This window comes from Lissotriton helveticus, chromosome 2_1 (assembly GCF_964261635.1).
Source record: "Lissotriton helveticus chromosome 2_1, aLisHel1.1, whole genome shotgun sequence".
Classification (NCBI taxonomy): Eukaryota; Metazoa; Chordata; class Amphibia; order Caudata; family Salamandridae; genus Lissotriton; species Lissotriton helveticus.
The window spans coordinates 566,035,570-566,048,324 of NC_136059.1; the positions used below are offsets into that span (position 1 = coordinate 566,035,570).

General features: G+C 42.8%; 1 protein-coding gene across 4 annotated transcripts in view; it reads right to left on the reverse strand.

The window, feature by feature from the left end:
- POLK (DNA polymerase kappa) overlaps positions 1-12,755 on the reverse strand; it is a 922,939-nt gene that overhangs the window by 640,435 nt on the left and 269,749 nt on the right. The gene's annotated exons all lie outside the window — the stretch shown is intronic.

Genomic DNA, 12,755 nt, shown 5'->3' on the forward strand with positions numbered 1-12,755 from the left:
GTGGTAAGTGGCAGTAGGCTAAAGGAGAAGGCCAGCCACAAACATCCAAGATTGGTATGCGATCTGGTGAATAGTAATTATCAGCAGACATCTAAGCAATGCTGCTCCTTGCCACTGCATGCCTCAGAGACATTTGGGAACCCCGAGGGAGCATATGGTGAATATGGAGGATAATGCAATAAACTGAATTACACTATCAAAACTGACTTCACTCAGGGGTGTAGCTTAGTCAGTAAAATTTGAGGTGCCCTGAACTTCCCAACTAAAATGCAGTAGGATGCAGGGTGGAAGGGTGAGATGACCAATGTTAAGAATGCCACTGGTTAAAACTATTTGCAAGCATTCATCCCATTAACTTTTGGTTGTTGGCGCTGCTTTCCAACCTTACTACTGCCATATTTGTAAATCCCCAAAAGTGGTAAATTCATACTCATTTAAGGAGTACTTCCATGGGTGCAGATTTACTATTTTTTTGGTACACTGGTCACTATATACATTTAAATATCTGCTCCAAAAACAAGATCAAAGCTGTTGGCGAAACAAGAACAATCAACATAGACAAAGCAAACCCAACTCAGTGCTCCCAGATCCAACTACCAAATAAAGAATGCATTTGGGGGTAACCCCAACCACCCCCTCCCCCGCAGCTACTCCTCAGCCTGTCCCACTTGGGCATGGTAGTTCTCACTGGGATTTCATGACTATGGTCACATATAAAATAACAGCCTGGAGTCACTGCCCTGAAATCCCTTTTTTTAAACATATTTTCATAGCACACACTCCTTTTCATCCCTGCTACGAGAAGGTTTGATAGCAGAGTTGTCAAATTGGTGCATGTGGGAAGGGCTCCATGTTTCCAGTCCTACAAACCATGTTATCAAGTTACTGACAGCCCCATGTACTAAGCCCAATTTGCAAATAGAGGTGGGCATGCCAGCAAATTCATAGGGCAAGTCGAGCCTGATCCAAGCTAAAGGTTTGGCTTGGCTCTATGAGTCCATGCACAAGCCAGGCCATGAAAACGTTGGTATGTATATTGTGCAACAAACATAATGTAAAAATATGATAGTCTCTTCAAAATTCAAAAACATTTTCCACTTTAGTATATCAGATACATCACTGCACAGACAGTGATAGTTTTTTAACATGAGCATAGAAATATTCAAAGGTCCCTCTCTAATAACAATGTCTTTAGTGAACTAAAAGCAAGTTAGTAGTCATGTAAAACCTAAACGTGGCCTAGATTATAGATGAGCAAAATCATCGTCAATTAAAATCAACCAGACCAGGTGCTTGTCCAATGCACATCCTGAATTCAAGTATCTAAAAGGGCTCATATGCGATAATAAATAAAAAGAAAGCACTGCAAAATAAAATGTTTGCCTAGGATCACACCATTTGGACAAGCTGGGAAAGGTATTGATTCTAGGTTATCTAGTTTCACATTCTGAAATTCAAGCCACCAAATATATATATATTGTGCAGCATGTCGGATTAAAACTTTTCTTGAGTTAAAGACACGGAGTCAGTGCCTTCCTTTCATCAGAGGGAAATGGATTGGTAATCAATATATTATATATATATATATATATATATATATATATATATATATATATATATATTGAAGCTCGTTGGTCTCCCTCACAACTCGGAAAGAAGACTTGAAGCACTCCGGGTATGGCAGTAGATTTTATTCACAGCACATGGCAAAAGATGACAAACGCGTTTCGGACAGCAGTCCTTCCTCAGTGTCGCCGACACACAGTTTGCGGCACATTTTTGTATACGCCCCCGTAGAAACTAAGGGCAGACGTATTTGCAAAAGCATTAGACGTGATGTCATACATAGGTTAAGCGTGGCGGCCATATTGTACACATTTTATAGAAGCAAAAACCTTAATATACGATCATATTGCAACGTTTGCGATTTCTAAAAATATAGGTATAAATCATAAGCTTTATACAAACTATTCACCACTGCCAGAAAACAAAACTATATCGCCGTGTATCGGCATTGAACTGGCAGGAATAACCAGAGGAGATTTTCTCTAACATCCAACATGTGACTCGCTGTATATTCAGCACCAGTGACAGGAAATAATCTAGCCGTGTATCGGCATAACTCCGGTAACATACAACTATATGTAAACAGGAGAGTAACCGGTCTAAAAATACATTTGATCATGTTTACAAAGTGCAAAGTGCAAAAGGTTTTATCTAACGTATAGAGAGGTTGTATCAAGAGATATATAAAATAGATCACATTTCGCATAATTCATTTACTCTGGATAGGATACCAGTTCTCTTATTCCTTGTTAGTATATATATATATATATATATATATTTTTTTTTTTTTTATATATTAAAGGTCACTGATTTGATTTATTCTTGATGCACAATGAGAAAAATGACACAGACATAGCAGACCCAACTCATGGCCCTCAGACCCAACTAACAAGCCAGGAATGCATTTATTTGGGAGTGTCACACTCCAAACCCCTCCCACCTCCTGAAGCCCCGGACTCCGGTGCTACTGCGCTGCAATCCCAGTGCACCATTACAGGAGGAAGTAGCCCTGTCAAGTAGTACACATCAGAGGTTAGACTAACACATTTTAGTGCTGGTGTGGTGTTGTGTAGTTCCTAAAGACCTATATAGGATCTGCGTGTTTAGACACACAGATTGTGGGATTGGTGTCCAGACTGATTCCAGGCACCCCCACCGGGTATGTTCGCCTGTATACCAGCTAGTTCACAGTGCCACTGTAAACTCTCCTTTACCAAGGAGAGAATAGTTTTTGGCAACTATCGAACATGCCAACTCTGTCCCATCAGGGATCGTGGAAACAGTACAGTACTTTTTGCTCAGTCACTCGTGCTCACTTTGTCTCAGAGAGATACACAGAATAAATGGTGAGGGTGTTTTCAATAAGCATTTATTGAACCAGCATCATTCTAGTGTAAAATAGCTGGGCTGTAACAACCATAAGACATAAACAAATATACATGATTATAAGCACCAACAGAGTGAATGGATGGTAGATTTCTACCGTAGTGCTAAAACAATGAATTCAGGCAGGTATAAAAATACATGACAGTAATAATGCATACTCCTACGATGCGACCCTAGCTAGAAGTACCTAAGTGTACCTAGCATGTATGTAGGTGTGGAGCCAAGAATCCCCCAAGGATAAAGCCAACCCCTGTACCTGGAGTAAGAGTCTGTGGGACCCCGTCTTGGTCTCGAGATGGACACCCCGCGAGGGATGTCAGACCACTGCGAGCTGGAGTGTCTGCATGCAGGAACCTCAGCGTTTTGAGTCAGTGTGTCAGCATGAAAGCCCTTTTTCTCCTCTCCACCTCAGCAAAGATATGTTGTTTCTATACCCAAAGTGGTACCCTCAGCTATCTTGCTGTGTCATATCGGACTAGGATGACAGAAGGAATGACACTTATACATAGTTATTATGCATGAGATGATAGTCCTTCTGAGATTCCAAGAATCCTCATGCATAATGAATGAGGCTAGTTTCGGAAAAAACTCCCCGTCATTTAAGCAGTACTGAACTAGGTAAAAGGTCAGTACCAAGAAATTGCTACATAGTGTAATGGCAGGGGAAATCTAGGTGAAAGGTCGGATTACTACCTGAGCCTATATCGGGGTACCTGTATGAAACATAACAATGGCATCACTGCACGAAAAAGCATTGTCACTCATATTATAGCACCCCCGGACCACCTGACTTCATTAAAGATTTTGCATTTGGGTTTTATTCTTACGCAGGCAACAGGCTGGCTGGCTACCCTTCAGCTGGCTGATAACTAAAAGGTAATCGTTAACCACTACCAGTATTGCATGAAGCCAAAGCTAAGTGGGCGTGAAATGTAACACGAAAGGGTAAATCCAACAGAGACAGTTGATTAGGGCCTTGCACATGCCAGCAACAAACATTTCGTTTCAGCAAGCAAGTGTTGCTCATATTGCTTCTCTATCTGGATTTTCTTGCAAAGTATGTTTTTTTTATTGGTTATTTTTTTTAAAGCGAGACCTATTTGCTTTACTAACGCTTGCTTTGATGTTACTTCAATCTTCAATTCAATCCTTATTCGGTCCATAGGGGGCCCCACTACCTGCTGTGAGCTGTTCCAAACTGGGATGCATCCTAACTGGCACATGCTCTCTGCGAAGAATCAATGTATGGCATGCACAAGGTTTAAAGCCATCACATTAGCCATTCTTGCTTACTTCATATGTGCGCCGTGGTGCAGATCAATGTCGACCTGAGTGTTTCCCATTAAACAGCATTCCCCTTCCATCTGTGTGCTTTCAGAAAGAAACATCCGTTGTGTAAGTGGAGCCACCGGAAGAAGATACGGACTTTAACCAACTCGATGCGTATCCGATCTCTCTTGCGGAGTTCTTCTGGGACTGGGAATAAACCTGGATTTCTATTCTTTGACGTACAGTTATGTCAAACCAGTTTTGTTTTTATTTCACGCAAATAAGCTTAATAATAGATTCCCAGCACTGAGAAATAAAACCACAAAGATAAATCATAAAGCTGAAGGTCAGGGGCAGATACTCTGCAGCATTTGACCTAAAGAACTCCTACTAAGTAACCACTTCTTCATCATCATCACCATGCAACTCCCGCAAATAGCGAAACCCCCGGCACAGAACGCGTTATTAGCAAGCACTGGCAATGCCCAGAGGTCTGGCTTATGAATCAAAGTACTTTTGTTCTCATTGATGGGCTTTCGTGGGAAGCAGCGCACTGCTGATACAATGAGCAGCAAGCAAACAGCCTGTTAGAACTGTCTGAGGACCTGTAATATCCTCTCAAGAACAATTACAATAAAAAGAGAAGCCTGGCTCTCTAAAACTGTTATTAATATATTTATGAAGTAGATGTTTCACGCCCGCCTCCGCCCCCTCCCCCCAAATATGCCTTACCTCCTCTTTCCTTTGATTAACAATTGCAGTAATATTTGCGATACAAGGCTTTTTTCCCCTCGGACTCTAAATCTTCGGCTTATATAAGCTATAAATTGTTTATGTATCGTTTGGCATTTTAATGCACAGATATGATGTTGTTCTGTACAGCCGTATGCCTTCCCACGCTTGTACTATTTGATTTCTCACTCCTGTCATTTGGTATGTGATCGGCATCTGCCTTACAATGTACCTTAGTTGTGCCACAAGTACTGATTTTTAGCCTCTATCGCTGATTTTATTCTCCAGTTTGTATTTCTTTTTGCTTAAAATAACAAAATAATTTGAACACAAAAAAAGAGAGAAGCAGAGAAATGAAAGGGGAACTATAAAACAAAAACAAAATTGAAAACTAAAAGACTGGCCGGCCAGCCCTGACAAAGAAGTACACCACTTCTTTTCAGGTGGACGTGCCCATGATCACAAAATGTCATGTTCACAAGGCAAAAGATCTAAAGATTGATGTGGACTTGAACCATTACCCCATGCAGTCCACTGATGTGGATGGCAGCAGAATGTGAATTACACTCTAAAACAGACCATTGCCAGAAGAGGCCTGACCCAAAGACCCTATGTGTTTCTATATAGATATGCATTTGTATTTTTTTATGATTTTTTCATTAAAAGATCCTGACAGACAGCAACGGCTGCCAGGCCTTCCAAAGAGATTCTAGCAAGAATTATTACAGTGCAAATCTTCTACCCCTACGGTTTGTCAAAGGGTACGGTAACATACAAAAAAGATTTCCTGTAATGAAACACCCGACTTCTTTAACATGGTGCAAAAACACTCTCCCCTTAAAGTTCTGTTGGTTTTAATATATGTTTTACATAATAAATAAATCAGGCCTATTGCCTCCGTCATAACTTTTCTTAATAAACAAATCAATGACATCTGGAATACCCTTTTCTAGTGAACTAACTAGCCCTATGGGTGTTATCATTGGCTTGTTACCATAACCAACTCAAGCCAACTGCATTGAGCTTAAGCTTTCCCACAAAACAACCATCAGACATACTGTCTTAAAAGTACAAAATATATACACAATTACAGTTGACAGATCAAAATACTCTCTCTCTTAGCAGGACCGAACAAGTATGCAAGCAAACTTATATCACCATGGTTTGTCAGAAGGGATAACCAACATCAAAAGCCTTGCCTACTGCAGTAATCAAGTACCTATCTGTGAGCTTTAATACTAAGTAATAAAAAGTATCCTTAAACGCCTATTGACCTCAAAGTATGCTTTTCACAACAACTATGTCAGGCCTACTGCCTTTATCGTAACTTTTTCAGAACAATCAGGCATATAGCCTTTATGATTGGGTTGCCACCATAACCAACTCTGACCTACTGCGTTGTGCATCAGCTTTTCCATACGGCAGCAATCGGGTATATCTTAATAAAATTATAACTACGTTTAAAATTACAGTTGTCAAAACAATATAAAATCCCTCCTAAGTGAGCCTGATCAGGATTATTGAAGTGCACATCTACTATCAACAACAAAACACTTGCCTAATGCCATAATCAATGAGATTCCATGTAACAAAATACCTGCCAACAAGCTTTAGCATGGAGTATCAACAATCCACCCCACAAGGCAACCATCAAGAACAAGGTCAAAAAATTAAAATGGGGTGTAAAATTATAGTTGAGTAAGCAACATACTATCTCACCTAAGTGGATCTTACAAGGATTCTTACAAAGCTAACCTTCTATATCCATGTTTTGTCAAAGGGGGTACCACCATCAAAACCCTTGCCTGCCACAATAAAGTAGGAGATTTCAAGTAAGAAAATCCTTCTCTGCAGGCTTCCGAACAGAGCAATAACAATCTTCCCTTACATGAATTTATGTTAACATATGCTTTACGCAATGAATACGTCGGGCCTACTGCCTTTATCGAAACATTTTATAATAAACAGATCGGACCTACAGCTATGATCACCGTCTTGCCACCATAACCATAAGATTTCCCCCAAACCAAAAACTGCAATAAAAGCACTCTTCTCAGCTGAGGTACACAGCTTCGGCCCAATCAAATACTGAAATCAGGGAAACCAACATGAGGGTGTAGTTTACGCCCCTCTCTCAATGCTACCATGAAAGCTCTTCTTGTTTTGATCACATAAAGTTGTCTTATTTTTCATTCTATGTGGGATTATCAGCTATAAAAAGGTTAACATTTTCAAAAGGGCTTTCTACTATACAGGATGATTGAGCAAATAGTTAAGTCATGCATATTTTTTCATTGTTAAATGTGAGCATGAAATACATTTCTAAAAGAGAAAAAACAAGCATTGGTATGGCCAACAGGTCAGGCATCTTAATGTGATACACCCTGCAGACACACAAAAGCTTGCAGCTCACTTTGTATTCACATACACACATCTTTCACCCTGCATCTATATAGACACGTCTCTGACCCTGCAATTCCTGAACTTACTATGCACTCACATACCACTAAAACACCACTTATGCGGACCATTTATCCTTCACTCACTCACCCAACTTCCACCCTCAAGCCTCTTACCCTGCCATCACACACCGCTCATCCTACACTCACCACTCACCATGAAAACTCACGAACTGCTCACCCTGCATACTCACACAATTCTCACCCTGCACTCACGCACCTGCACAAATCTCTTACCCTGCACTGACTCCACTAACGCACAATTCACACTGACCGAATCAAATAGCTCGCACAGCACTCTTCCTGCACTCATGCTCCACTCACACACTACTCACACATCTCTCATTATGCACCCAAACACTTCTTATCAGGTACACTTGTCACATTAACACACTACTAATGTTGACTGCTCATTCTACATTCACACACCTCTCACCCTCCACTTACACCGTTCACTCCGTGCACGCAGTTGACCGCACACACACGCCACTCACCCTACACACACATAATGCTCACTTGGTACTCCGACATCGCTCACCTTGCATTGATATACCACTCACCTTACCCGTCTTCCTGAATGCTCAACCTCAATTCAGACATTGCTCCTCTGCACTCATACCACTTACAAACAACTCACCTTGTATTCACCCTCTGTCCACTCTGTACTCTCCCACCGCTCACTCTGCATTCACCCTCACACACTCACCATGCAAAACACACACCATTTACCCGCACTCATACACCGCTTACCATACATAGTCACCACTTACCCTGTACACTTATGCACTGCTCACGATGCACACTCATTCTGCACACAGAAACTGTTCCCGCTGCTCGACAGTTTATGAAACAAACTTAAGATCTGTCTGTATCACGTTTATATATGTTCTTTGAAGTGCTATGTTAGCAACCACACATGTATTCCTGGTTGTATATCAATCATTTAATCAAATATGTATGTATTTTTATGTTAGATTGGAGCTTCGTGTGACAATCATTATGCTTGTAAACTTTAAAGGCACTAACTAGTAGGCCCGGAAGCCATGGAGCTCTACGCTGAACCATGCACTTTTACTAAACAGTGTAACCTAGTTTTCAAACCTGGCAAGGTAAGCAGTATTTTATGAGAATAATGGGGCCACTATCGTGCATATGAATGGCATCCTCTCCTGAAGATCATTTGGCACTTCCTTGATAAGTTGTTGCTGAAAGAAACAAGTTTCTGGTCACATGATCATGCTGTATTGACTTGTATTGAAAGCAAATGTATATATGCTAGGTTGAATTTATATGCAATTTAGCTCTCAACTCCAACTGACTGCTTTGTAGTGAAAGCCTGGGTCAGTTCAAAATTACAATTGTCTCTGATCTTTTGTCTTGCTTACTGACGTGCTGTTTCATTTTTAACATTTCACGCCCCTCACCCAGAACTCGCACCGCTCACATACCCCTCACCCACCATCAACACATCACTCATGCTGAACACTCACCTGCTCCAACATACCCCTCACTGACCACACACTCATGCTTCTCACCCTGCAACTTCACACCATGCTCACGCTGCACACCCAGACCTCATGCATCGCTCTCTCAGCATACAGTGCTCATGCTGCACTCACACACTTTTGACTGTGCACTAACACATCACTCATACATCTTACACCCAGCTCTCGTTCAAACCTGCACTCATAAACCACGCACCCTGCACTGGGAAACCACTCACTATGCACTCACACACCTCTCTCTCTCTCTCCATACCCACTCACCCTGCAGCGAAACTGCTGCCACCGCTCTCCTAACTCTCACCTGGTACATGCACACATCACTAAAACATCACTCATGGTGACTGCTAACCCTGCACTCACACATCTCTCATCCTGCATCCCCACATCTTTCACCTTGCACTTACACGCCTCTCATCCTTCATTCACACGTTCACCATGGACACTTACACAATGCTCCCCATTCATGCTCATACGATTTATCCTGCACAGAAAGCACTCACGATGCACTAACACCCCTCACTCTCTGCACTCGCACATACTCACTCCATCTACTTTGCACTTAACCAACACTTATACACCTCTCACCCAAAACCCAAGCACCATTCACCCTGCGCCCACTCACAAGTTTGAAGGTATTTTGTTTTAATACTTCTCAGAACACAACACTTCAAGCTTCAGCCACATAGTATTTCTCATTTAACTTTAAAAATGGGATGAAAACATTAATACCAACAACTGAAAGCAAAATAAAACATTGCCATAAGGAGTGTCATGTTAAGGTATGTACAAATGCATGAAGATTAGTGTAGCCATGCATCCCATGCTGATATCAAACACACACCGGCACTCTCAAGTTGTTGATGGCAAGGAAAGGGGGGGCTAGGACTGCAATACACCAACACATTCCTCCTAACTACGCTTCTCCAATCTGTGCTGCTGTCAGATAAGCACAAATGAATGATGTAGTTATCCAGTGACATTGTATAATTGCATTACAGTGGCATGTGTGTGTGACCTAAAGGGCAAGCTCCATCCTGTACACGTTAGTGAGCCTTCTCTTGCAGAAAACGTGAGCAATCTGCCTCACACAGCCGTGATAAGTTAAAAAAAACATTGATCACAGCTGCTTGGAGGGTAAACATTCTTTCTGTAGATTCACACAACGTTTGCCAGATCAAACGCTGTACTAAGTTTAATCCACACCTGAGCAGAGCCACTGCCCCTCTCTGTAGTACTCCTGAAAGCTCTTTTGTTGGCCACGTAAGGACCAGGCGACCGCTGCGATGTCAAACCACCTCTAAGAAGTAAAGGAGAGAAATCTAAAATTAACCAGAATCACTGAGATTTTCCCTGGGTGCATTCCAGGCCATTGAAGCCCTCATGCCAGACAATAGGGGATTACCAATAAACCAATCAGGCTTGGACAAGCACCAAAAGAGACAGTCCATCCTGTAGGTCTTGGTCATGCCCCTCTGAATGGAAAACAACCATCCCCTGTGAGATTAGGCCAAGCCTAATTTGCATATAGAAGGCCGGGGTCTGTGATGGAACAGTGAGCAAATAAAGATGCAATTGAACGCATTACAACAATTGCTACTGGGTAAGTTTAGTTTTAGAATTCCCATCCATTCCTTTTTGTATCTTTAAGTGTGCCGCCCTAATTGGCCTGGATATACCTGGATATAGGTCCCGTAGCTTTCTGTGCCACAGGGACTGAAGCTGTATCACATTATTAACAAGGCGGGAACCGGTCTGCGGTATGAGCAAGGCCTAACAGTCAGTCCGTTTCAGGTTAAAGCAAAGATAGATTTAGTTTCGTAGGCCCGGTCTTTGAAAGTGCAGTGAGCAAAATAAACGGAGGAATTAAATGCAATGAGAATAAATGATGTGGTTAAGAATAATTTAAGCATTGTAAACATTAATTCTTGTCTTACACAGTTCTTAATGTCATATCGATAAACACTCACAAGCCAGCAACCCTTTCAATCTATTAGCTTTGCAGGTTCCTTTATTACAGGTTGTCGCTCCAAAGACAGTAGAGAGCAAACATAGCGAAAATTAGAATGCAAAAAGAGCAGCATCTCTCTCTGTCAAAGTACAGCCCTACAAACAGTACTGGATGGTATCATCAAAGCTGCTTTTGCCACCTTAGTTTCTGTCAGAAACAGATATTTTGGTTTCTGCCGAGCAGCACGGCTAAGTACTTCCAGCCACAGGTAATGTTAAGTGGAATGAAGGGACTCAGTAGCATCACACAACAATACATATGGTCCTGACGTAAAAGTCTATATAGCTGAAAATGAAGGCACAGTTACGTCCAAAGCTGTCTTCTGGGAGGCCTTTAAGGCGGTTCGTAGGGACAGGGCACAGAACAGACGAGCCGAGGAGAGGCGGAAGCTACAAAATTAAATTGGGTCTCTAGAAGCACAGATATTGGAATTGGAGAGGGAGTAATCAGACCACAAGAGAGACAGGAACACTTAGGAGGTTGACCGACGTACAGCACCAATATAGAGAGGTAGTTACGGGAGATGCTAAAACCCAGGCACTGGCGACACTCCATCGCCTATATGATGTGGGTAACAAATCTGGAAAGTTTCTGGCGTGGCTCAGTAGGAAGGAAAGAGACGCCAGGTGGGTAGAGCAGGTTAGAGACCCTCAGGGGACACTGGTAAGGTCGGACGCTCAGATCGCGGAGGCATTTGCCGCCCATTATAAATTATTCTATTAAGCTAGAGACCTAGGGATACAGGAGGACGCCCTACGCTACATGTCAAACACCGAGCTACCGGCACTAACTGCTGACGCTCAACGAGGCCTGGAGGCTGACATTGCGCTGGACGAAATTAAGGCAGCCTTGGCTAAGTTGAGGGCGGGAAAGTCTCCTGGCCTGAACGGATTTCCTGCGGAATTTTTCAAACGAACTGCGAACCTATTGGCCCGCCATCTCCTGGGACTCTTTGAGGAAGTGGTGCAGGAGGGGAGACTGCCGTCAGATCTCCGTATGGCAATATTAATTCCGGTACATAAGGAGGAGAAACCAGCGGACGACTGTACATCGTACCGCCCCATCTCTCTCTTGAACATAGAGGTGAAATTATTGGCGACTATCCTAGAACTCCGACTATGGACGGTAATATCTGAACTAGTTCACCTAGACCAGACGGGCTTTCTCCCCGACAGGGCCACTAGATTAAACCTGAGACGCACTCACAACTGGCTACAGGAGGTGGGCAAGAGGGGAGCCGCACTGGTTCCTGTCCTTGGATGCCGAGAAATGGGTACAACTGCTATACACGGAGCCTAGAGACAAAGTTAGGGTTAACGGGATCTTATACCAGGACTTCCCGGTAAGACGAGGGACAAGGCAGGGGTGTCCGCTGTCCCCCCTCCTCTTTGCGCTCACAATAGAGGTGTTAGCGGGCGCGATTCGCCAAAATGAGGGCATTAAAGGTTTTAGACTGGGGTCGACAGACTCTGCTGAGGAGAAGATATCACTGTACGCGGATGATGTCCTCCTATACATCACACAACCGGAAGCTACGATTTCGGCACTGTTTGCGGAACTGGAACAGTAAGGGGCCCATGCGGGGTATCAAATAAACTGGTCCTCTACGACCCCCGGGGGCAGGAACAGTGGACGGTTCTGCCGGGAAGGCTGCAGACAACAAGTGCAGGGTTTACGTATCTCCGAGTATATGTGACACTGGATAGCAGCAGGTCCTACGAACGGAATATAGAACGGATAGTGCTGAATTAAATAGAAGACGCAAACCGGTGACGGCTGCTCCCTCTTACTATACTAGGATGAGTGGCCATGTTTAAAATAACGCTACCG